Here is an 18209-nt window from a genome sequence, read left to right as displayed (position 1 = left end):
CCCTGTGTGTGAAACGTGCCAAATCCTGTTGTGGTAACAATAGAGAAAACCCCAAAAAAGGTAACATTTAAAGGGGAAAAAGGCCAGCAGAGTCCAATGGACTTGTGCAGAGCTTAGCCAAGGACCAGAGCATATTAAATGTGCTTCAGGGCAAGTTTTTTTTCTGCAGGATTTTACAATGTAAGGCAATTACTGAGCTGAACAGCGTTCCTTAAGAAGATTATAATTCTGCATCCAGTGTGGACCAAGGGCATCCCAATCGGGCTGCAGCAGCTCTCTGGTGTATTGGAATCCAACCAGGTCGTTAGTGGTGTTGCAGCATTAATTACTATGAAAGCAAAAGGTTAATTTGAAGTTTTGTGGGTTGCAGAAGGTACTGGGGAGAGCGAAGCCTTTAATTTTGTGCCATTGTATAGATGAAATAGGAAAATATATTTTTGCAGGAATGGTTGGTGGAAATGGTTGGACGTGCTGGGTGCAAGGAGATGCAGGGTCTGTGAACCCCACTGCTTTCTGGAAGATAAAATAAAAACAAAACTCTGTATTTCTTGTACTTTTTTCATGATGTATCCTGGATTTAAAAAAAAAAGGCAGGAAGGATGGAGACTTGTCAAAATGAATTATTAACGAGGTCATACTTCACACTTCCTTCCAGTCTGAGGAAGCAAAGCATGTCCTTTGCTATGATATAGCCACTTTTTTATCTCTTTTTTCATTCCAAAGAAGCATTTTCAACCAGTGGGCATCCAGTTATTTTTCTGCAGTAACTCAGGAGTCTTCAGCTTTCTGCCACAAATCTTCAGAGAACCGTCAGAATCAATAGATAGTGTTTGTTTATTTTGATACAGCAAAGCAAGAGAGGAAGAAACAATCAGACAGGTGAGGGAAAACAGGAGCTTTGGCATATTTTGTTTATATAGAGTTGTTTGGCTTGTTTTGGAAAAAATAAAATGAAGGCGCCCATCAGATTGGATTCAGATTTCCAGCACGGATTCCAGAGGCACACGATGCTCCTGAGCACAAAGGCTGCCTTTCACACACATCTCAAAGGGAAGATTTGTGCTTTTCTTGCCAGCACTCCCTGAGGAATATTTGAATTATTACCATCCCCACCTGCCAGTTCTGGGCCTGCAAAGGTGGTGGGCACTGGGGAGAAAACAAAAACGGGGTGGAAACCCTGGAGACCTGGATTATGTTGTTTTGCCAAGGGTGGTGACCACGTGTGCTGAATGCTGTTAAAATAAAACAAATAAAGTTAAAATAAAGTTAAAAACTCACCCCTGCTTGCTTGGTGCAGGAGGAGCTGCTGTGGCAGCTCTTTGGATGGTGCCACAGAGCCCCCCAAACCAGCACCCCCCTCATGCTTGTGCTTTGACCTGCCTCTCCTGATAAGGGAAACAAAAAAAGAAAGGGATTTATCCAGATGTGCAGCAGCCATCTCAGCTGACAGCACATCTGGGGGCAGCGTGGATGTCATCTCTGGTCCTTTGCAGAAGCCCAGGGCTGGTGAGAGCCTTGGGGAGAGGAAGAAAGCAGAGACCTCAATGCTGTGGAGCACCCAGCTGGCCATGGTGTAATTAAAGCTGAATGAATCAAGAAATAAAAATATCCCATAAATTCAGTTCTGTGTGTGTGAGAATTAATCACAACCCCATTCAGGTTCCTGGCTGCTCATGCACTTGTAGCCCAGGTCGATCAGTGCATCATTCCCAAACCATCAGTGTCAGTGCGGGTTTGCCGCGGGGGCTCCGTCCCTCCCGGCTTTCCCGTGTTTGTTCCCTTGTCAAAGGGAGGGAGAAGCAACCAGCAGGTGCCTTCATCTGCCTCTGGATGTGAATGAGGCTATTGATCAAAATATTACAGCCTGGAGGAGGTGATGGAGAGCTGAGCATCCTCCCTGAGCGTCAGGTGCCCGGCACGGGGGGGTGGCTGCTGTGCCAAGGTGGGGTAAAATGGGAATGTGCCCCCCCAGGTGCTGCTTTGATGCCAGGTGTCCCTCCCATTCAGCAGAGGAAGGGGAGAACATCCCCAAACCCCTCACACTTCCTAAAACAGGAGTTTGCTGCCAGGTTGGAGCTAAGTTTAAACATCTCATGATGCTTTTGGGAGAGCTGCCCTTTAAAAGCTGATTTTGTTATTTTTTTATTCCTGCTGCTCCAGCCCCTTGGTTTTAATACCAGCTTGCCTGAGGAACATTAACCTGCAGAGCAGAGAGGAGCACACAGGGTTCATTTTCACCTGGATATACCAGGCAGGCAGGAATTATCACCAATTAAAATGTATTTGACGTGATGGAAGCCAAACACATGCCTTGGCACGTTCTTTCCCTGCATTATCAGAGAGGTTCATAGAACTAAAATGGCTTGAGAATGCAGGAAAGAAGTTGGAAGGGTCTGCACCCCCAAGAGCACTGTTTGCAGCTGCATCCCCTCTCCTTGCAACCTCAGAAAGGTAAAAATCACCCCAGATTTGGGCTGATGCTGTGTTTGCTTGGGGGGATTTGCAGCACCCACAGCTGGAGCAGCGGGCAGCTCCAGGAACTGCGGCTCCATCCATGATTCCGGGCTGCTGCCACATCCCCCTCGGGTTATCCCATGGTTTAAAGGTTTATCCTACCCCAGGACAGGGCTGTGGGCCTGTGTGGAACAGGAGGAAACACCGGGGGGTTTGTCGTGCAACCATTTCAAAGAGATTCTGTAGATCGTGATCGCCGCTTCACCCTGATGCTCACCCAGATAGAGAAGAAGGGGAAAAAAAGGAGAAACCTGAACTCCCAGGTCAGACAGGGAAGGGTTGGAGGTGGAACAAATTGGAAGTGCCCAAATGGGGATTCCCTGCCCACATATTCCACATATTGCAGGGCTGGGTTGGCTGGTGATGGTCAGCAGTTTGGGAGTAGGGTTTGCCTGGGGGTGTTTAGTGTCTAATGACAGTGATAAACACCGGGGATTTAGGAAGAGGGCACTGTTCAAAGGGACTCTCAGTGGGATTTAGGCACCTAAACGGCTTTGGTGCTCCTGAAAATCCTGCTTAATCTTAAATCTTAAATAGCTGCTGAAAATGCACCCCGAAGTGAGGGATCCCAGCTCCGCAGCACCTCGGGGCATGCATCTTGCAGAGGTGAAATGAGGCTCGTTCTCTGTGCCCCCCAAATTTCCTCCAGGCTGCCAGCAGGGAATAAAACCTTGCTGCCTGCTCCATGCCTGCCAGCCTCTTCCAGAATCACCCCATCCTTAGCTCAAGCAGCATCCGGGGAACGGATGTATTCTTAATTCTTAATTTAAAATAATGGGTTTTTTCCCCTTATGCCACCCTTGGCACAGCTTTTTCCATTTATTTTCACTCCCCTACAGCATCTCCTCTTCTCCTGCCTTTTGGCTGAAGTGGAACTGTTGCAAAAAAAAAACGAATCCCAAACAAGCAGGAATTTTTTGGGATAAGCTGCAAAATTGACCTTGACTGAATTCAGGGGGAGTGAGAGGGAGATGAAAACGATGCCAGAGATAGTTGTAATTAGGCTAATGTCTTCAGCTGAACTTGGAGGCCAAGTAAAGAGGGGAAAGGTTGCTCTGGAAATGAAAGGTGGAACTGGATGGCTGTGGAAATTGCCAGTGGGATTTGGGAGCTTCCCAGTTGTAGGTTGGTGGTTCTGGTCTGGCTGTGGGGCTGCTGGGGAGGGGGAGCCTCCCAGTAATGGTTCATGGAGCTGATGTTGGGAGTGTATGTTGTCCTGGGTGTGCTTTTTCCCTTGCTGGGGCTCCAAGCAGGCACTGGAGCTGCTTTTCCCACAGGAATAGCCCCTGGTGCTGGTTTGGAGGAGTTTTGCGTGGGAGCATGTTCCAGCTGGAGGAGCAGAATACAGGCAGGAAATGGGGGAAAATATTAAATTAAAATCTAGTGGGGGGGGGAAGGCTTTTTAGGCTTACTGAGGCTGCATGATGGGACTCTGTGAGTTGGCTGCTCCCCTTTCCCAGGATCTCTTCCCATGTGCGTTCAGAACTTCGCTTCTGCTGCGCTGGGGATGCGGGAAAGGCTCGGCTGTGTGAGCTGGGTCAGAGGAAAGAGAAAATAACTCAAACAAGCCCTTTCCTCTGTCTGTTTTTTCATGTGTTTGATGTGCAGATCACCAAAGGGAGAAAAAAAATCCTCGTGGAACCACAAATGTCTGGTTTGGGCATTTTCAGGGAGTTTTGTTTAAATGATACCCTAGGCAAAGGAACTGGGGCGTGAGCTGAAAGCAGCTGGGGTTAAACCCAGGGTTACAGCATCCAGGAGCTGAGCTGAGCTTGGGCCAGAGCTGCAGGAAGGCAAAACTCCAGGGAGCTGCAGGCACTGGCAGGGACGGGCGCTCACTGAGGTGGTGGCACAGGTGGCAGCTCGGGCTGGGAGCTGGAGGCGTTTCCTCTGTTCCATCCCAAACCCAGCGTGAGCTTTTTAACCACGCTCTAGCACAGCCAATTTCCCCCTTATTCCCACCACCTTTTATCCCAAGCCAGGACAGAGGGGCTGGGATGACACCTCCGTGCCCCCCACCCTTGTGTTGAACTCTCAGACCCACGTGGGGTGGAGTTTATTCAGGTGGGCTCTGTGTCCTTTTGCAGGAACAAACCTCGTACCTGCAGCGAAACGTTGGGCACGGTCGCTTACGGGTTTTATCTGGCAGCGGATAAAATATTCCTTTCCAAGGCACTTGGCAAACAAATGAGCGAGGCAGAAATACAGATTGTGTTTGCTAATGGTAACAGGCTGCCAAAGAATGTATAAACCGCTATTCACTGGGAGGGAAATTCCTCCCTTTCATGTGAGATGTCGGAGCTGCAAAGCCTGGGATTGCAGCTCCTCTCAAATGCTGCTGCTGGCTCTGGGTTTGCTGCAGGTTTTTTGGTAGGGGGGGAATTAATGCTGCTCTTCTGAGGGAGGGCTGGAGTGGGCAGAGCCCTGGCTGATGCTGATTCATGGTGAGCTCCTCGGGGCTCCAGCGGATCTTTGGGCAGCGGAGATAAATGCCAGGGGTCTGCTGCACGGAGAGGAACGAGAGCTGTGCGTGCATCTGTAGTGCCCCAGCAGCTCTGGGGAGGGCTGCTGCTCAGCTGCATCTCCAAAGATGATTTTGGAGCTTAATCCAGTTAGATGGAGCATTCCCCAGCTCCCCACATCCTCCTGGGGTTTATTTCTGGGCTGCTGAATGTGGGGATCATGAAGTTCCCTGTCCTTGGGCAGTCCATGCTGCACAGTGCCAAGGGCAGGTTCAGCTCCCTGGCGTTTTTCAACAGAATTTCAACAGAATCACCAGGTTGGAAGAGACCTCCAAGATCATGGAGTCCAACCCATACCCCAGCACCACAAGCAGACTATGGCACCGAGTCATCCAGTCTTTTCTTAAAGGAAAAACCCTGTTTTCCATGGGAAGATGCAGCAGCCGGGGCAGTGTGTGTGTTTTATGGGCAGTAGGGTGTAGTGGGCATTTTTGGGTGGGTGATCCCTGAGGAAAGGGGTCTCAGCAGTTCCTGGGGCACACTGGCTGGGGCTGAGCATCCCAGCTGCCCCTCAGCTCCCCACATCCACTGGGGACCAAAGCATGGAGTTGGAAATGGTGCTTGGCTTTGAAGTTAACATTTGCAGCTTTGGGGATAGACAAGAGGAGAACTGGAGGATAGGGAGATGATGGAGAATATTCACTTGTGGAATTATCTCTTGTAAATATTATTTATTTGGAGTGTGCTTCCTTTCCCCCCTCATCGTGGGTATTAATTTAAAACATGCTTTTGACTTCAAATTAAACAATTCACATTAAAAATCCCTGTATAAGTGAGTAACATTAGACTGCGATAAATTATTTTTGGGAACCCATCCAGAAGATGGAGAGGACCTGGGAAGTGCAGAGTCCATGGTGCAGTGCAGGATCCACAGGGGTTGGTGGGAATGTGCAAGGATGTGTATCCTGGACAGTAAAATCCTACACAAGTGAGTCCAAGGAGCAAGAAATAATTGTTCTGCAGAAAACAAGGGGGGAACAATCAATTTTCAGCCTTTGGGGGGCCTGAGCATCTCCTTGGTCGACCTTGGCAGCCTCCCTTGTCCCTCCCTCGCTGGATGCTGCAGAGAATAAAAGGGCTGTGATTATTAAAAAGGTGTGTTCAGGAGAATTCAGCCTCTCATTGCTCTGTCCTAGTGTCCCTCCAACTGCTGTGGAGGGTAATGGGCTTTGTGGCAATTACTGGGCCTGGGAACTGCCCTGTGCTGATGGTTGGGATGATGGATGGTTGGGAGCCAGGATAATTCTCCATGTTTTCATGGTCCCTCAAATATTTTGGCAGTGCTTGCAGAGCCATCAGCCCATCTTCCCTCATGGGGTTTGCTTCCTCCATCACCCCCAATCACCCCCTGGGTGCTGGCTCAGGTGATCCCTGTGCTGAAGGAAATGCTGCTGGCACTGAGCCTCTGGAGTTACCTCTCTGCCCCATTATTGCTCCACCAGTGCAGGCACTGCTACTGCTCCCTCAGAAAACCCTCCTGGGTTAGCTAAAAATTAGATTTTTAATTCACATTTGCAACAGGTTTGCAGGTCCTCTGGGTTTACCTGTATCTTTCCTCAAATACCTGGTGTACTCAAAAGCCCAGTAGTAGGTAAAAGAAACTCAGTATCACGTATGGATTTCTCACTCTGTGTTGTACTTTGTGCCACCAGTACAATCCAAACTCATTATTTTCCCCACATGCCTCTTTTGATCTGCTTTTCTTCCCTTCCTCTGCTGCAATGGCAGAGCAGAGACCATGAGAAGTGGCTGGAGCAAATTCCATTTGTCTGGTCCTTGGCTCCAGACAATTTGGATTAAAATATTAAAATTAAAAACCCAGCCCTTAAAATATTGTTATCCTCCCAAGGATACCCTTCTGCTCCCTGGAGTACATTTGGAGAGAGACTCCTGCATGTAAATCTTGTGCTGCTGCTGCAGAGTGTGAAGGTTCATAAACCCCCTTGAAGGTACAAATGGGACCTGGAGGTATTAACTGAGCCCAAATAATGACAGCTGCTAAGGAGGGTGGAGAGGAATCTTCTCCCAAACATGCAATTCCCAGAGAAAAGCTGACTTTGGCACAAACCTCATTGTCCTGCACCACATCCTCATCTCTGCTCAAACTGAGGAGAGTTTTGTGTGGTGCTGCCCTCTCACAACCAGGCTCAGGGCAATCAACAGCTCCAGAGAGCTCGGTTGGCAACCCCAGATCTAAAAATAAAAATATTTATTAAAATTTGTATTTATAAAAATTTTAAAAAGAAAAAAAAAAATTCTTTCCTCGATTGCAGATCATTTCCCAGTGGTTCCCAACTTTACAACAGTGTAAAGCATCACAGACAGCATCCAGTCCTGCCCTATTTATAGCTGTGAAGGTGGAGGAGAGTTTCTTTTGGACACATTTTCTCTAGAGATGCTGCCTGGGATGCTGTAAGGATTTCTCTGGAGGGCAGCTGGCGCTTCCAGCCCTCCTGGGTGTGCAGCCTCCCCTCAGGGCTGCTTTCAGCCTGTCCAGCTCAATTGCTTCCTTTAAGGAAGGGAATTTGTGACACCTTGCAGGTGCCTTTCACCATAGAATAAATCTTAGCCACAGGACACCCAATTTCCAGGTGTCTGATCCCAAAATGCAGCTTCCCCTGTACATCTCTGTTGCTGTATTTTGATTTTTCTCCACAGTGCTTAGAGCTGCCAATGTCTGGAAAAACTGCCTTTGCTGAATTCCCCTGGAGCCCTGCTTTCCTTCCCTGGCCGGAGCTGGATCAAATAATATCTCTGCCACGCTTTGGAGATAAGGCAGGAGCTGAGCAAACCTGCCACTATCTCTGCTTTAATTTCTCCTTGCAAATAGCGTGGAGCCAATGCCTCTCCGCCCAGATCAGCTCCTCTTATCAGAGGGATAATAACTGGCTCACTAACCAACATAATTCCTCTATAACCCCCAGCAATCTTTTGGGAGGATTTTGCAAGTGGCTGAAGAACAGAGGAAAATCTCTGGCTCTAGGATTAATTGGTACGAGATCAAGGCAGTGTTTGACCGTGTGCTTAAGCAAAGAAATAATTAAAAAAAATAAAAATACTCTGTGTGCATAAATACAGTGAGTGCATTTCCACTTGTTTCCCCTTAAGTGGTCCCTCAGTGGCTCCTGCAGATGCAGAGCCTGGTTGAAGTGTGCAGGATCACGATGGAGTTTGGGATTTTGGGTGTCCAGAGCTCCCAGGGCAGTGCTGCAGCTCCGAGGGAAGTATTTGGTGTTTATGGGCCGTGTCGTGCCGTGGATGCTCTGGGGCTGTTCTGCAGCTGCATCACCTCTCTCAGGCACTCACATCCACGCCTGGGCAGCTCTGACAGCTCAGGGGATGATTTTGTCTCCAAATCTTGATTTTTTTCTACATTTTTGAGTTCAGTTTGCCAGCGGTTTCCTTTCCGCTCGCTGAGCCGCGGGTGTTGAAAACGAGCCTGGGCTGCCGAAGAGCTTTGGCTTTCCTTGTTGATCCTTCTCCTTTTTTTTTATTTTATTTTATTTTATTTTTCCCTTCCAATAAAAGGAAATCAATAGCAGCAAGCAGCACCAAATCTCTGTGTGCTGCACGATCGGATTCTTGTCCCGGGAACCAGCTGGGATTATCGGCTGTCTTTGCACTTTGAATTTTAATAGCATTAACTCTGGCCTAGTCATGTTCTCTTCAAATCCCATTTAAAGTTGCCTTTGTAAGGCAGGAGCAGACTCTGCTCGGGCTGGGTTTTTTCCTCACAACCAGAATTAAGAGACAGATTTTGAAGGTTAAAACTTCCCAGATTGTTTCCCTCTCAGTTGTCATTTTGGGATGGTTTTGTTTTCTTTCCGATTGCATCAAATATTTGTACTCCTGTGGGGACTGTGGTGAGAGGGTGAATCTCCCTTAAGAAAATAAAGGGATTTTTTCCATCATTTTTGTGGCATGGCTGGGGGGAAAATGGTGAAAAGAGCAGTTACCAAAAGTAACTTAACTTAACTTGGAGCTGTGCTGTGCCTCTCCTAAAGCTTCTGAATTATTTAAGGCATTGCTGAGACTTTTATATTTAGAAATATTGAAATGGAGACCCTTTCACCCAGCTTGAATTTTAGATACTTTTTCTTCTGCTCTCACAGGAGGCCCCTGAGAGAGGGGACATGGTCAGTATCTTAACCCAGCACAAAACAGCTGGATTATTTAAAAAAAATTTAAAAAAAAATCCCTTTTTTTACCAAGTAAAAAAGAGTTTTGAAGCATTTTGAGTCTTTGAAGTCTTTTGGGTGTGTCTGCTGTTTGAATGATCAGTTATTTCTTTCATTTTCCCAGTTTTAAACCTAATCCTGGAATCATTTGGGTTCCCCTTTTCCCATCCTGGTCCCACACACTGGTCCTTGCACCAAGCAGAAAGAATTGCATTTGCCTGTGGCTTTTTTTTATCTCCTCCAAATCCCCCTGTTGCTTTGGGTATTTTTTTGTTATTATTGGCCTCATTTTTTCAGTACAACAATGTTTTTTCTGGGAAAGTGCCCAGTGCTGGGCACAGCTTGGGAGAGGTCCTGTGAGGGCAGTGTAGAAAAGGTGGATGACTTTGGAACCTTTATGTGAATAAATAGCAGGAAATAACATCACTTTTGTCTTCCTCAAGTACCACATTGAAAACCCATACTTGAATTATTGCTCCTGATCATATTTAGCTTTGAGTTAATACGATTGCTTCTTGGGTACCTGTCTCTTAGGATCATGTATTGTTTATTTCCATTTTCTGGCTCTGGCTATTTGAAAATCATGGTTTGGGTTATGAAGTACATGTGGAAGGGATAAGGGCTCTGCTTGCTGAGCCTTGTGCAGCACAAGGGGGAAAGTGCAAGAGTCTTTTCTATGCTGGTCATGGAGATTTATTTATGAGATTTTTCATGAATCTGAGTTTACAGAATAAAGTTTGGGAAGAGAAGAAAGGAGAGAAGAACCCAGATGCAATAATTACTGTGAGATTGTTGCACATCTTGCTCCAGTAAACTCTCCCTTCTCTTCCTCTTTACTCCTGTCCCTGCTGTTTATCCCTGCATGATCTCAGGAATATCAAGGATGTCACGCTGGAGCCAGGATTCCTCCTCGTGGCAGTGTCACTGTGCCCTGGCTGCTGTCCCATGCCAGAGTGGCAGGAATTTCCAGCCTGTCCTGTGGCTGCCCCTGGATCCCTGGAAGTGTCCAGGGCCAGGTTGGATGGGGCTTGGAGCAGCCTGGGATAGGGGAAGGTGTCCCTGCCATGGCAGGGGGTGCAACAGGATGAGCTTTTAGGTCTCTTCCAGCCCAAACTATTCTGGAATTCTATGGCCCAGGTAAAACAGGGCATGGAAGGGTTTGTACATCCCCCTGTGACCTTAACTGAGCACTGGGTCCTTCCTGGGGGCTTGGGAAGGCATCTAGAGCAGTTTAAAAATCAAATGGATCATTCCACCACCTATTTCCAGCCGTGATGCAGCATCTGGGCTCATTGGGATTGTGTTTTCTCAGAGCTTGATGTTCTCACCTGCTCCCTGCTCACTCACCTGCTGCTTTGCTGCTGCAGGAATTGCTCTGCTCCACTTCCCTGGGCTCTCCAGATAGAACATTGCAGAGTGGCTTTCCCCAGGAAGCATCACTGGTTTGCTTCATCTGGATGGAAATAAAACACTTTATTTTTTATTTTTTTTCCTCTCTGTTTAGCTGGGTTTCAGTGCATCCTCACACCATCTCTGGGATGTGTTTTTTCCATGCTAACAAGAGTTGATCCACAGAGTGTTGAGCTCATTCCACAGAGATCCAGCCCCACATTCCAACCCATGTCCCCACCCAGAACTTGGGCTTGTGCTGCTGGCTTTGGCATACAGCCTGTGTGCCTTCTGCTGCCCCCTTTGGCTTTATTTTATTTTATTTTATTTTATTTTATTTTATTTTATTTTATTTTATTTTATTTTATTTTATTTCACTTTATTTTGTTTTACTTTATTTTATTTTAATTTAATTTTATTTTACCTTATTTTATTTTATATTTTATTTTATTTTATTTTTTATTTTATATTTCAATTTTATTCTATTCTCCCAGCCCCAGCTTTGCCTGGTGCAGTCCCCTGATAACTCCAAGAGAGCAGCTCCCTGCTGCCTCCAAGCACTGCAGCAGAAGCCAGGATGAATAAAAGGCTGTCACTTTTATTAACTTTGCTACCTAGTGTAGTGTTTAATTCCAGGCAGGTACCCAGTGCAGCCCTCCCAGCTTTAAATGGCTTTTCCTGCCTTTGGGAATGTGTGTCCAAGACATGGGGCAGCATTACACCACCCACTGCCTCCCTCCCATCCAATAATACTGTGGGTATTTCAGAAAAACAAGCATTTTTTTGGTACTGGTTGGCATTTACCTCCTCATTTTCAGACCTGATTTGGGGTCAGTTTGGGTTTTTTTCACCCAGAGAGGTTGAAAACTCCTGATTTCTGCAAGTGTCCAAGGCCAGCTTGGATGGGGCTTGGAGCAACCTGGGATAGTGGAAGGTGGCAGGGGTTGAAACAAGATTTGCTTTAAGGTCCCTTCCAACCCAAACCCTTCTGGGATTTTAGGGCATGGGTATATTTGTTTCATCACAGTCAGGTGTGCTGTGATATTTAGTGTGGTAGTAAGGCTTTGGTGGGAAAAAAATGGTTTAAAACCTCCAGGTGTTCAGTTTTTGTCCTGAACCTCCTGACAGGGTCGAGCAAACTTTGCAGTGAAAAGTTTCAATAAGCATAGATTAGAAGTTCAGTAAGTGGTGCATATTAGGTAAGTAAAATATTATCTCTCTTGATGCTTAGGCATCAGAAAAACCAAGTTTATTTTATTTATTTTTTAAAGATATTAAGAATAAGAGGGGGAAAATAAGTTTTTTGAAACAGGACTCTGGGTGTTCAGGGAGAAGGGCAGTGGGGTGGGAGCTTTGGGGTGTCTGGAGAGCCCAGTGTGGGCTCAGCCTGTGGATTCACACCTGCCCAGACCAGCATTATCCTGTTAAATCAATTTTAGCCCCCTCAGCAGCAGAATTTGGGGATTCAGAATTTCCTGCTGTCAGCCCATCACCTGCCATGAAATCGATGGGCAGGGAGGAAGCTGCTGGTGCCATCCGTGCCCGTGCTGCAGTGCAGGTATTTTTATCTGTTATATATTGTTCCCAGTGGAATTATTCTGGCCCCAGCCTGTAGATAAGGGCTGTTACTAAATGAATGTGAGCTCTACCTTGAAGGTTAAATTGCTGCCTTGCAGGTTGGCAAGGAATGTGGGGAGATGTTTACCCACCTCCTCTGAAAAAAACCCGTGAGCTCCAGCCCTGACCTGGCAATTTTGTTGAGTACTACTTTAAAAAAGGCAAGTATTGCACTAAAATGCTGTGTTTAGTCCTCTGAATTGCTGGGTCTTCCTGATTAAGATGCCCACCCGCTGCCAGCTCTCAGGTTGGGATCCCACAGCACTGGAGGAGGCTGCCAATTTCCCCATAAATTTGGGGAAGCTCCTCACAGACATCCCCAGGGTGCAGGTCACAGCTGGGGGAGGGGGCGTTTTTGGCTTCTCCTCAAAAATGAAGTGGCAGCTTTAGAAAGTTATTTTGGCTGAAAGCATCCAGTCTTAGTGGCACCATCATGGTGGTGCTGGGTCCTGGGGACTGGATTAAGCCAAGCCCTGGTGTTGGCATCTTCTGGGTGTGAAATAAATGATTATTGGCAGTGATACAGCCAAGGAAAATGCTGCTGCTCCTGCCCTGGGTCGCCCCTCCCCAGAGTTTTGTGTGGAAGGATTAGGGTGGAAAAACCAGGAGGAAAACATACAGAAAATGGCAGAAATGGTGACTGCCCTGCCCAGAGATAAATCTTTCAGCTGACAACCAACCCAGCTATATATTTAGTCCTGGCTTAGCCAACAAGGAGCGGGTTGGTGATTGGAAGGCTACCATGGGATACCCTGGGTGGGTAACATTAGGATTTACATCGCTGGAGGCTTCTCATTTCTCTGTTACTGTTTATAACTCAGCCCAAAGGGTTGGCCACTTAAGTGAACCCAGTAGGATGAGCCCCATGCCACTCACAGTGTCCAGGGGAGCCTCCCTGGCTCCATCCTGCCAGGGGATGCAGGAATGCTGAGCTCCATGCAGGAATGTGGGGCTGCAGCCTTGGAGCAGTGGTTTATCTGCAGGTCCCCTTGGTTAACAAACACGGCTGTTGCAGGTTTTTAGAAGCTGTTAGCATGAACCATTAACTCTTCCTTTTAATTATTCAGGTTGCCTCTTTTAAATTTCTTCTTTAAGTGGAGCTAATAGGCTTTGCAGAGGAGGCTTCCAACCACAGCAGTTCCTCCCTGGAGGAGCCCTGTTTGTGCATCGCCAGCTAATCTCTTTTCTTCATTATCCCTTATCTTTCTCTAGCTGATTAATTGCTTTCAATTGATTTATAAATATTCTGTTGATACACACAGTGACGGGAGGGGAACGGGACATGTCCAGGCTCACGGGTCATTGATCCATGCAGCCCCTTGGGCTTTCCTAACCTGCTTCACAAATCCCAGCCAGGCTGTATTTCACACTTTCTTTTGTTTTTTGTCTTTGCAATTCCTGCAAACAGCCAAAAATTGTGCTGTAGCATCACTTGGAGTCTATGTGTGTGAACAAGCCTTGTGGCAGGTTTTGGGTGTAAAGAAATGGGATTTGGGTAAATTTTGGTTGTGTTGAATGCAGCAAGTTGTGTGGGTGTCATAAAAACCTGTTTTCTGTACTGAATTCCCTAATATACATATATTTATATATGTGTGTATATATATATTTATATGTAGGTGGAGTAGTTGATGAAGACAGAACATTAGAAACTCTGTGGAAGCTCCAGGGCAGCTTAAAAAACATAATTTACAAAGGCAATAATACCTGGCTATAAAGATCAGAGTATCAGCCAGTATCAGAGTGGAGCTGCCCACCTTCAGCCCCACTGGAATCACACATGCCATTGAGGCTGCAAAGCCATTTTTAGAAACAACATTTGTACACAGGGGTAATTCATTAACCTTTCTCAACAGACTTCCCATTTTCTCTGATATTTCTCTGCCTGCAGCCTGTTCCCTCCAAGTGTCCCCACAATCCCTGGGGGGTGGGCTGAGCTGGGAGGCTCTGGGGACACGATGGCCCTTGGTGGCCTTGCAGTGACATTCCTGGACGTGCTGCAGGGGAGATAAGCCTTCAACAAGAACATGTTTCCCAAAGTTTGAGACCAGCCACACAGCTCTGGGGTTTGTTTTTGCCTGATTTATTACTATTTCTCTATTATTATTATTATTATTATTATTATTATTATTATTATTATTATTATTATTATTATTATTATTATTATTATTATTATTATTTTCCTTCTCTTTCCCTGTACAGTGCCTGGTGGCACAAGCACAACCCCAGCATGTGGCAGTGTAATTACACGTTCCTAATGAGCAATTGCAGCTCCTTTAGCAGCCCAGCCTGACACTTTATCGGGTATTTGCAGGAGTCATGTAATTTTTGTATCATCATATATGGTAATATATTCACTGCAGCATGACATGGGATGAGGTTCAATGAATAATGTAAAACCCAGAATAACACTGAATCTATATGAGATGTGCTTTTCCCCCCAGCATTGTTTTAAAAAGGAAAATATTGATTCTGGTGGGGTTCAGCGGTTCAGAGCTCTGGGAGAACTCACGTTTTGCTGATCGATGCCCACCCTGTCCCTGCCCAGCCACAAACGTGCAGCTGTCTGTGCCATCCCCTGCCTCACGAGTGCTGACAAAGCTGGGGAGGGCAGGGAGGAGTCAGTAGCATTTGCAGCTGGATCCAGATGTTGCAGAAGCCCAGCAGGTTCTGTTGGGTTCAGGTACCAGGTGAAACCTCCCTCTCCATAATACATCCATTTGTTTCTCCAGTTACTGTCTTTCAATGCAAATTAGGATGGATAATTTCTATTTGTTTTCCTTTTTAACCAATTTCCCCCTATTCTGATCTGTGTCATTTATATTTGCGGGCCATTATCTTAGTCTCATTACAGCCTTTTAGCATTTGAATGAAAATATTGTCAAGAACCCAGAAGTCAGGCATAAAATGTCTGTGATGATAACTATAATCCTCGTGATAAAATTAAAAAACACAATAGAAATAACTGTGATGAGCTCAGGAAGTTGTACCAAATGAGATTGGAACCAATATGATGATGTTTGCCCTTTCCCAGTTGCTTTTTTGCCTCATTAAAACAGTGCTGTTTTATAAAAGGGGAAAGTTGCTGTGTATAGCCTGGGTAGGGAGTTAATAAATAAAAAAAAAAAATCAAGATTTTTCTCCTATTGAGGCTTTCATTAATAACTACAAAAACTCTTGGTGATGCACGTGTGATTTTCAGGAGCTTAAAATACTCCGGCAGCGCTGGAGGAGAAGGAGGTGCTAAGCAGTGCCAAGTTCCTCAATGAAAATTACTCTCACCGCCTCTGGTTTTGGAGCCAGATCGATGTTAATTAATCCTTGCCTCACACGTTACGTTCTCCAACCTCACCGCCTCAGATTTTAACTCGCTAAAAAGCAGATGGAGGTTCCCGAAGCGCCTCCGAAATTCCCAGCCGAGTGCTCTCCTCGATGACAATGCCAATTTGTCATGAGTGAAATGTTTGACAAAAATCTGTCATTTTTGAGAGAAGTTTTTCCTTGAAAGAAAAACCAGGGGGAGAAAAGAAATCAGCTCTGTTTTGAAACATTTCCTCACTCCGTAATCTTTATTTTGCGAAAGAGGGGGATGGAGAGGGGGGTTTCTGTGGCCATGGGAGAGAAGTTTCAGTAATTTTTCCTGGAAGCAGGTGGTGTTTAGAAGCAGGATGAGGTCTCCAGATTTTTTCTGGTGGTTTTTATGGGCAGCTCTGTCCTCCATGTCAGACGTGGCTGTCAAGGGCCAGCTCCTGTCTGCAGGTCTGGGTGCATCGCTGGCCTTCTGCAGAGATTCAGCGGTGGCTGCGGGTGCCAGCAGTGACACCCAGCACCAGCCACGTGCCCAAGCTGCGTTTGATCAGCCACCAGCTCTTATTCCCTGTTGTAGGGAGGAAGAACTGCTCCCTTCAGGGCAGCAGTGCCGAAGCTGAGTTGCTTTTTCACAGAATCCTGAGATCATCCAGGTTGTAAAAGCCCTCTAAGATCATCCAGTCCAACCAATGCCAAGGCCATGTCCCCAAGTGCCACATCCACATGTCTGTTAAATCCCTCCAGGGCTGGGGACTCTACCACTGCTCTGGACAGCCTGTGCCAGGCCTGGACAACTTTTTGACCCCAACTTGGCTCTTTATTGCCAGTCTCAGGTGGGCCTTGGGGGTGATGGGATTTTTGGCAGAGTTGGGACCATTTTTGGTGGTGACCACCTGTAGCTTGCTGGCTTCAGAACCATAACCCTGGTGAGACCTCCAAACCCAAGAAGCTGGAGATGGGATGCATGATGCAGGTTTGTCCTCTGGTGGGGGTTGTCAAATTTGGATCAGCCTGCAGAGGCCTTCAGAGCCAGGCTTAGGTGGGAAGGATCTCTCCTGCCCCAGATGAAGGGTCTTGGCTAGGGAGGGCTGAAGGAGGCTGGCCAGTTTGGCATGAAGGGCCAGACCCATCTGCACTGACACCAGCACTTGTCCCTGTCCCTGGGCAGCAGCCAGAATCCACAGGGAGTCACTACTCCATGGACAGAAACACCTCCCTGGCCTCAGCTTCCCCCTGGCTAAGGCCAGGGACCACCACTGGCCACACAGGCTTGATCCAGAGCAAGGAGAAGACCCAAGGCCAGTTTAACCACAGCTGAAGGGTGACTGCTGCCTGCCCCAGGGACAGTGCCCAGAGCCCGGCGGTGCCACACGAGCCCAGCCGAGGCAATGAGCCATCTTTGACCTAAGCAGCAGCATCCCTTAATAAAGGGATTATTAATCACCAGGGAAGGGTCAGGGAATCCTTGCGGCTCCCTGGGGCGGAGAGCAGCCGAGCTGCGCTGTGTCAGCACGGGCAGGTGCTGCGGGGCGAGGAGCGCTGCCTGGCCACCATCAGTCAGCAGAAGCCAGGACTCAGCCCAGCGCTCCCCTCGCTCACCGGGCTCCTCTGGCAGGGAGGAGGCTCCGATGGGAGCTCTTGGGGAGCTTTTGCAATGCCTGTGACTGCAGAACCTCCTCCCTCTGCTTTCGGGGCGCTGCAACTCAGCACCTTGCGGTGTCACGGGCTGCCTTTGCTGCGGGATTCCAGAGCAGGGTTCAGCCCGCAGGTGCCGGCGGTGCTTCCCGGCCCCGGCCGTGGCATCGGGAGCTGAGTCGGCACGGGCTCGCCCCGACTTGATCCCCGGGGAGCGGGGTTGTGCAAGCAGGCAGCGATGGGAGGTGACGCAGAGTTTTCCTTCCCGGAGCTGAGGTAGGTGATGGTGGGGCCGGGGCCGTGCCCGGCAGTGCGGCAGCGCCAGCCCGGAGTTTGCTGCGATGGGAACCGGCGCTGGTTGCACAACAAAACCAGCTCCCTTCCCCTTGCCGAGCCGCTGGAGAGAAGCAGCGGGGTAGGGAAGGGGCAATGCCCGCCAGGCAGGGAGGGTCGCGGGGTGGGTGACAGCCTGGTTTATTGACCCGGGTGTACAAGGTGGTCATGGGTGCATCCCTTCCCTGCCAGGACAGCTCACTCCTCCCGCAGTGGTGCTGTCACCCTCTTCCCCAAAATGTCAAAGCCCATGGACACGGGGTGTGCCTCAGTTTCCCCATGCCTGAGATACTGCTGCTGTAGGGCGGGGGAGCTGGCTCCACGGTGGCTGGCAGAGGCTTGGTGCTGTTGTAAAGTGAAATGTGGTGGGGTGGGTTTTTTTTGTTTTGTTTTTTTTTTTGTCTTGGGCTGTGTTTTATGAGCTTTGTGCAAGCTCTGCCTTCCTGGGCAGAGCTCGAGGTGTGTGCTGGCAGAGTGCTGGGGCTGCCTCCAGAGCATCCCCGAGGCTGCAGCTGGCCAGGCAGGGCTCATCCAGTGAGGTTAACAATGTAGGGACAGGCAAATACTCATAAACCCAAAGGGCTTCTGCCCAGTTCTTCACAGCTTTGGCAGATGAAAAAGTTTATAAAGCAGGTCTGCTGCGGGGGGCTTGGGAACAGGCAGCCCAAGCAGCAGGGTGAGGGCAGGTAATAGTGCACCGCCGACCGTAGGGAAC

The 18209-nt window shown here is 47.9% G+C and overlaps 1 protein-coding gene across 1 annotated transcript in view; it reads left to right on the top strand.

Moving 5' to 3' along the window:
- Positions 1 to 18209, top strand: part of KAZN (kazrin, periplakin interacting protein) — an 84902-nt gene that overhangs the window by 47382 nt on the left and 19311 nt on the right. The gene's annotated exons all lie outside the window — the stretch shown is intronic.

Source organism: Poecile atricapillus, chromosome 22, assembly GCF_030490865.1.
Source record: "Poecile atricapillus isolate bPoeAtr1 chromosome 22, bPoeAtr1.hap1, whole genome shotgun sequence".
NCBI classification, from domain to species: Eukaryota; Metazoa; Chordata; class Aves; order Passeriformes; family Paridae; genus Poecile; species Poecile atricapillus.
Note: the sequence above shows the minus strand (reverse complement) of the source record. Positions and strands in the feature narration are given on the sequence as shown.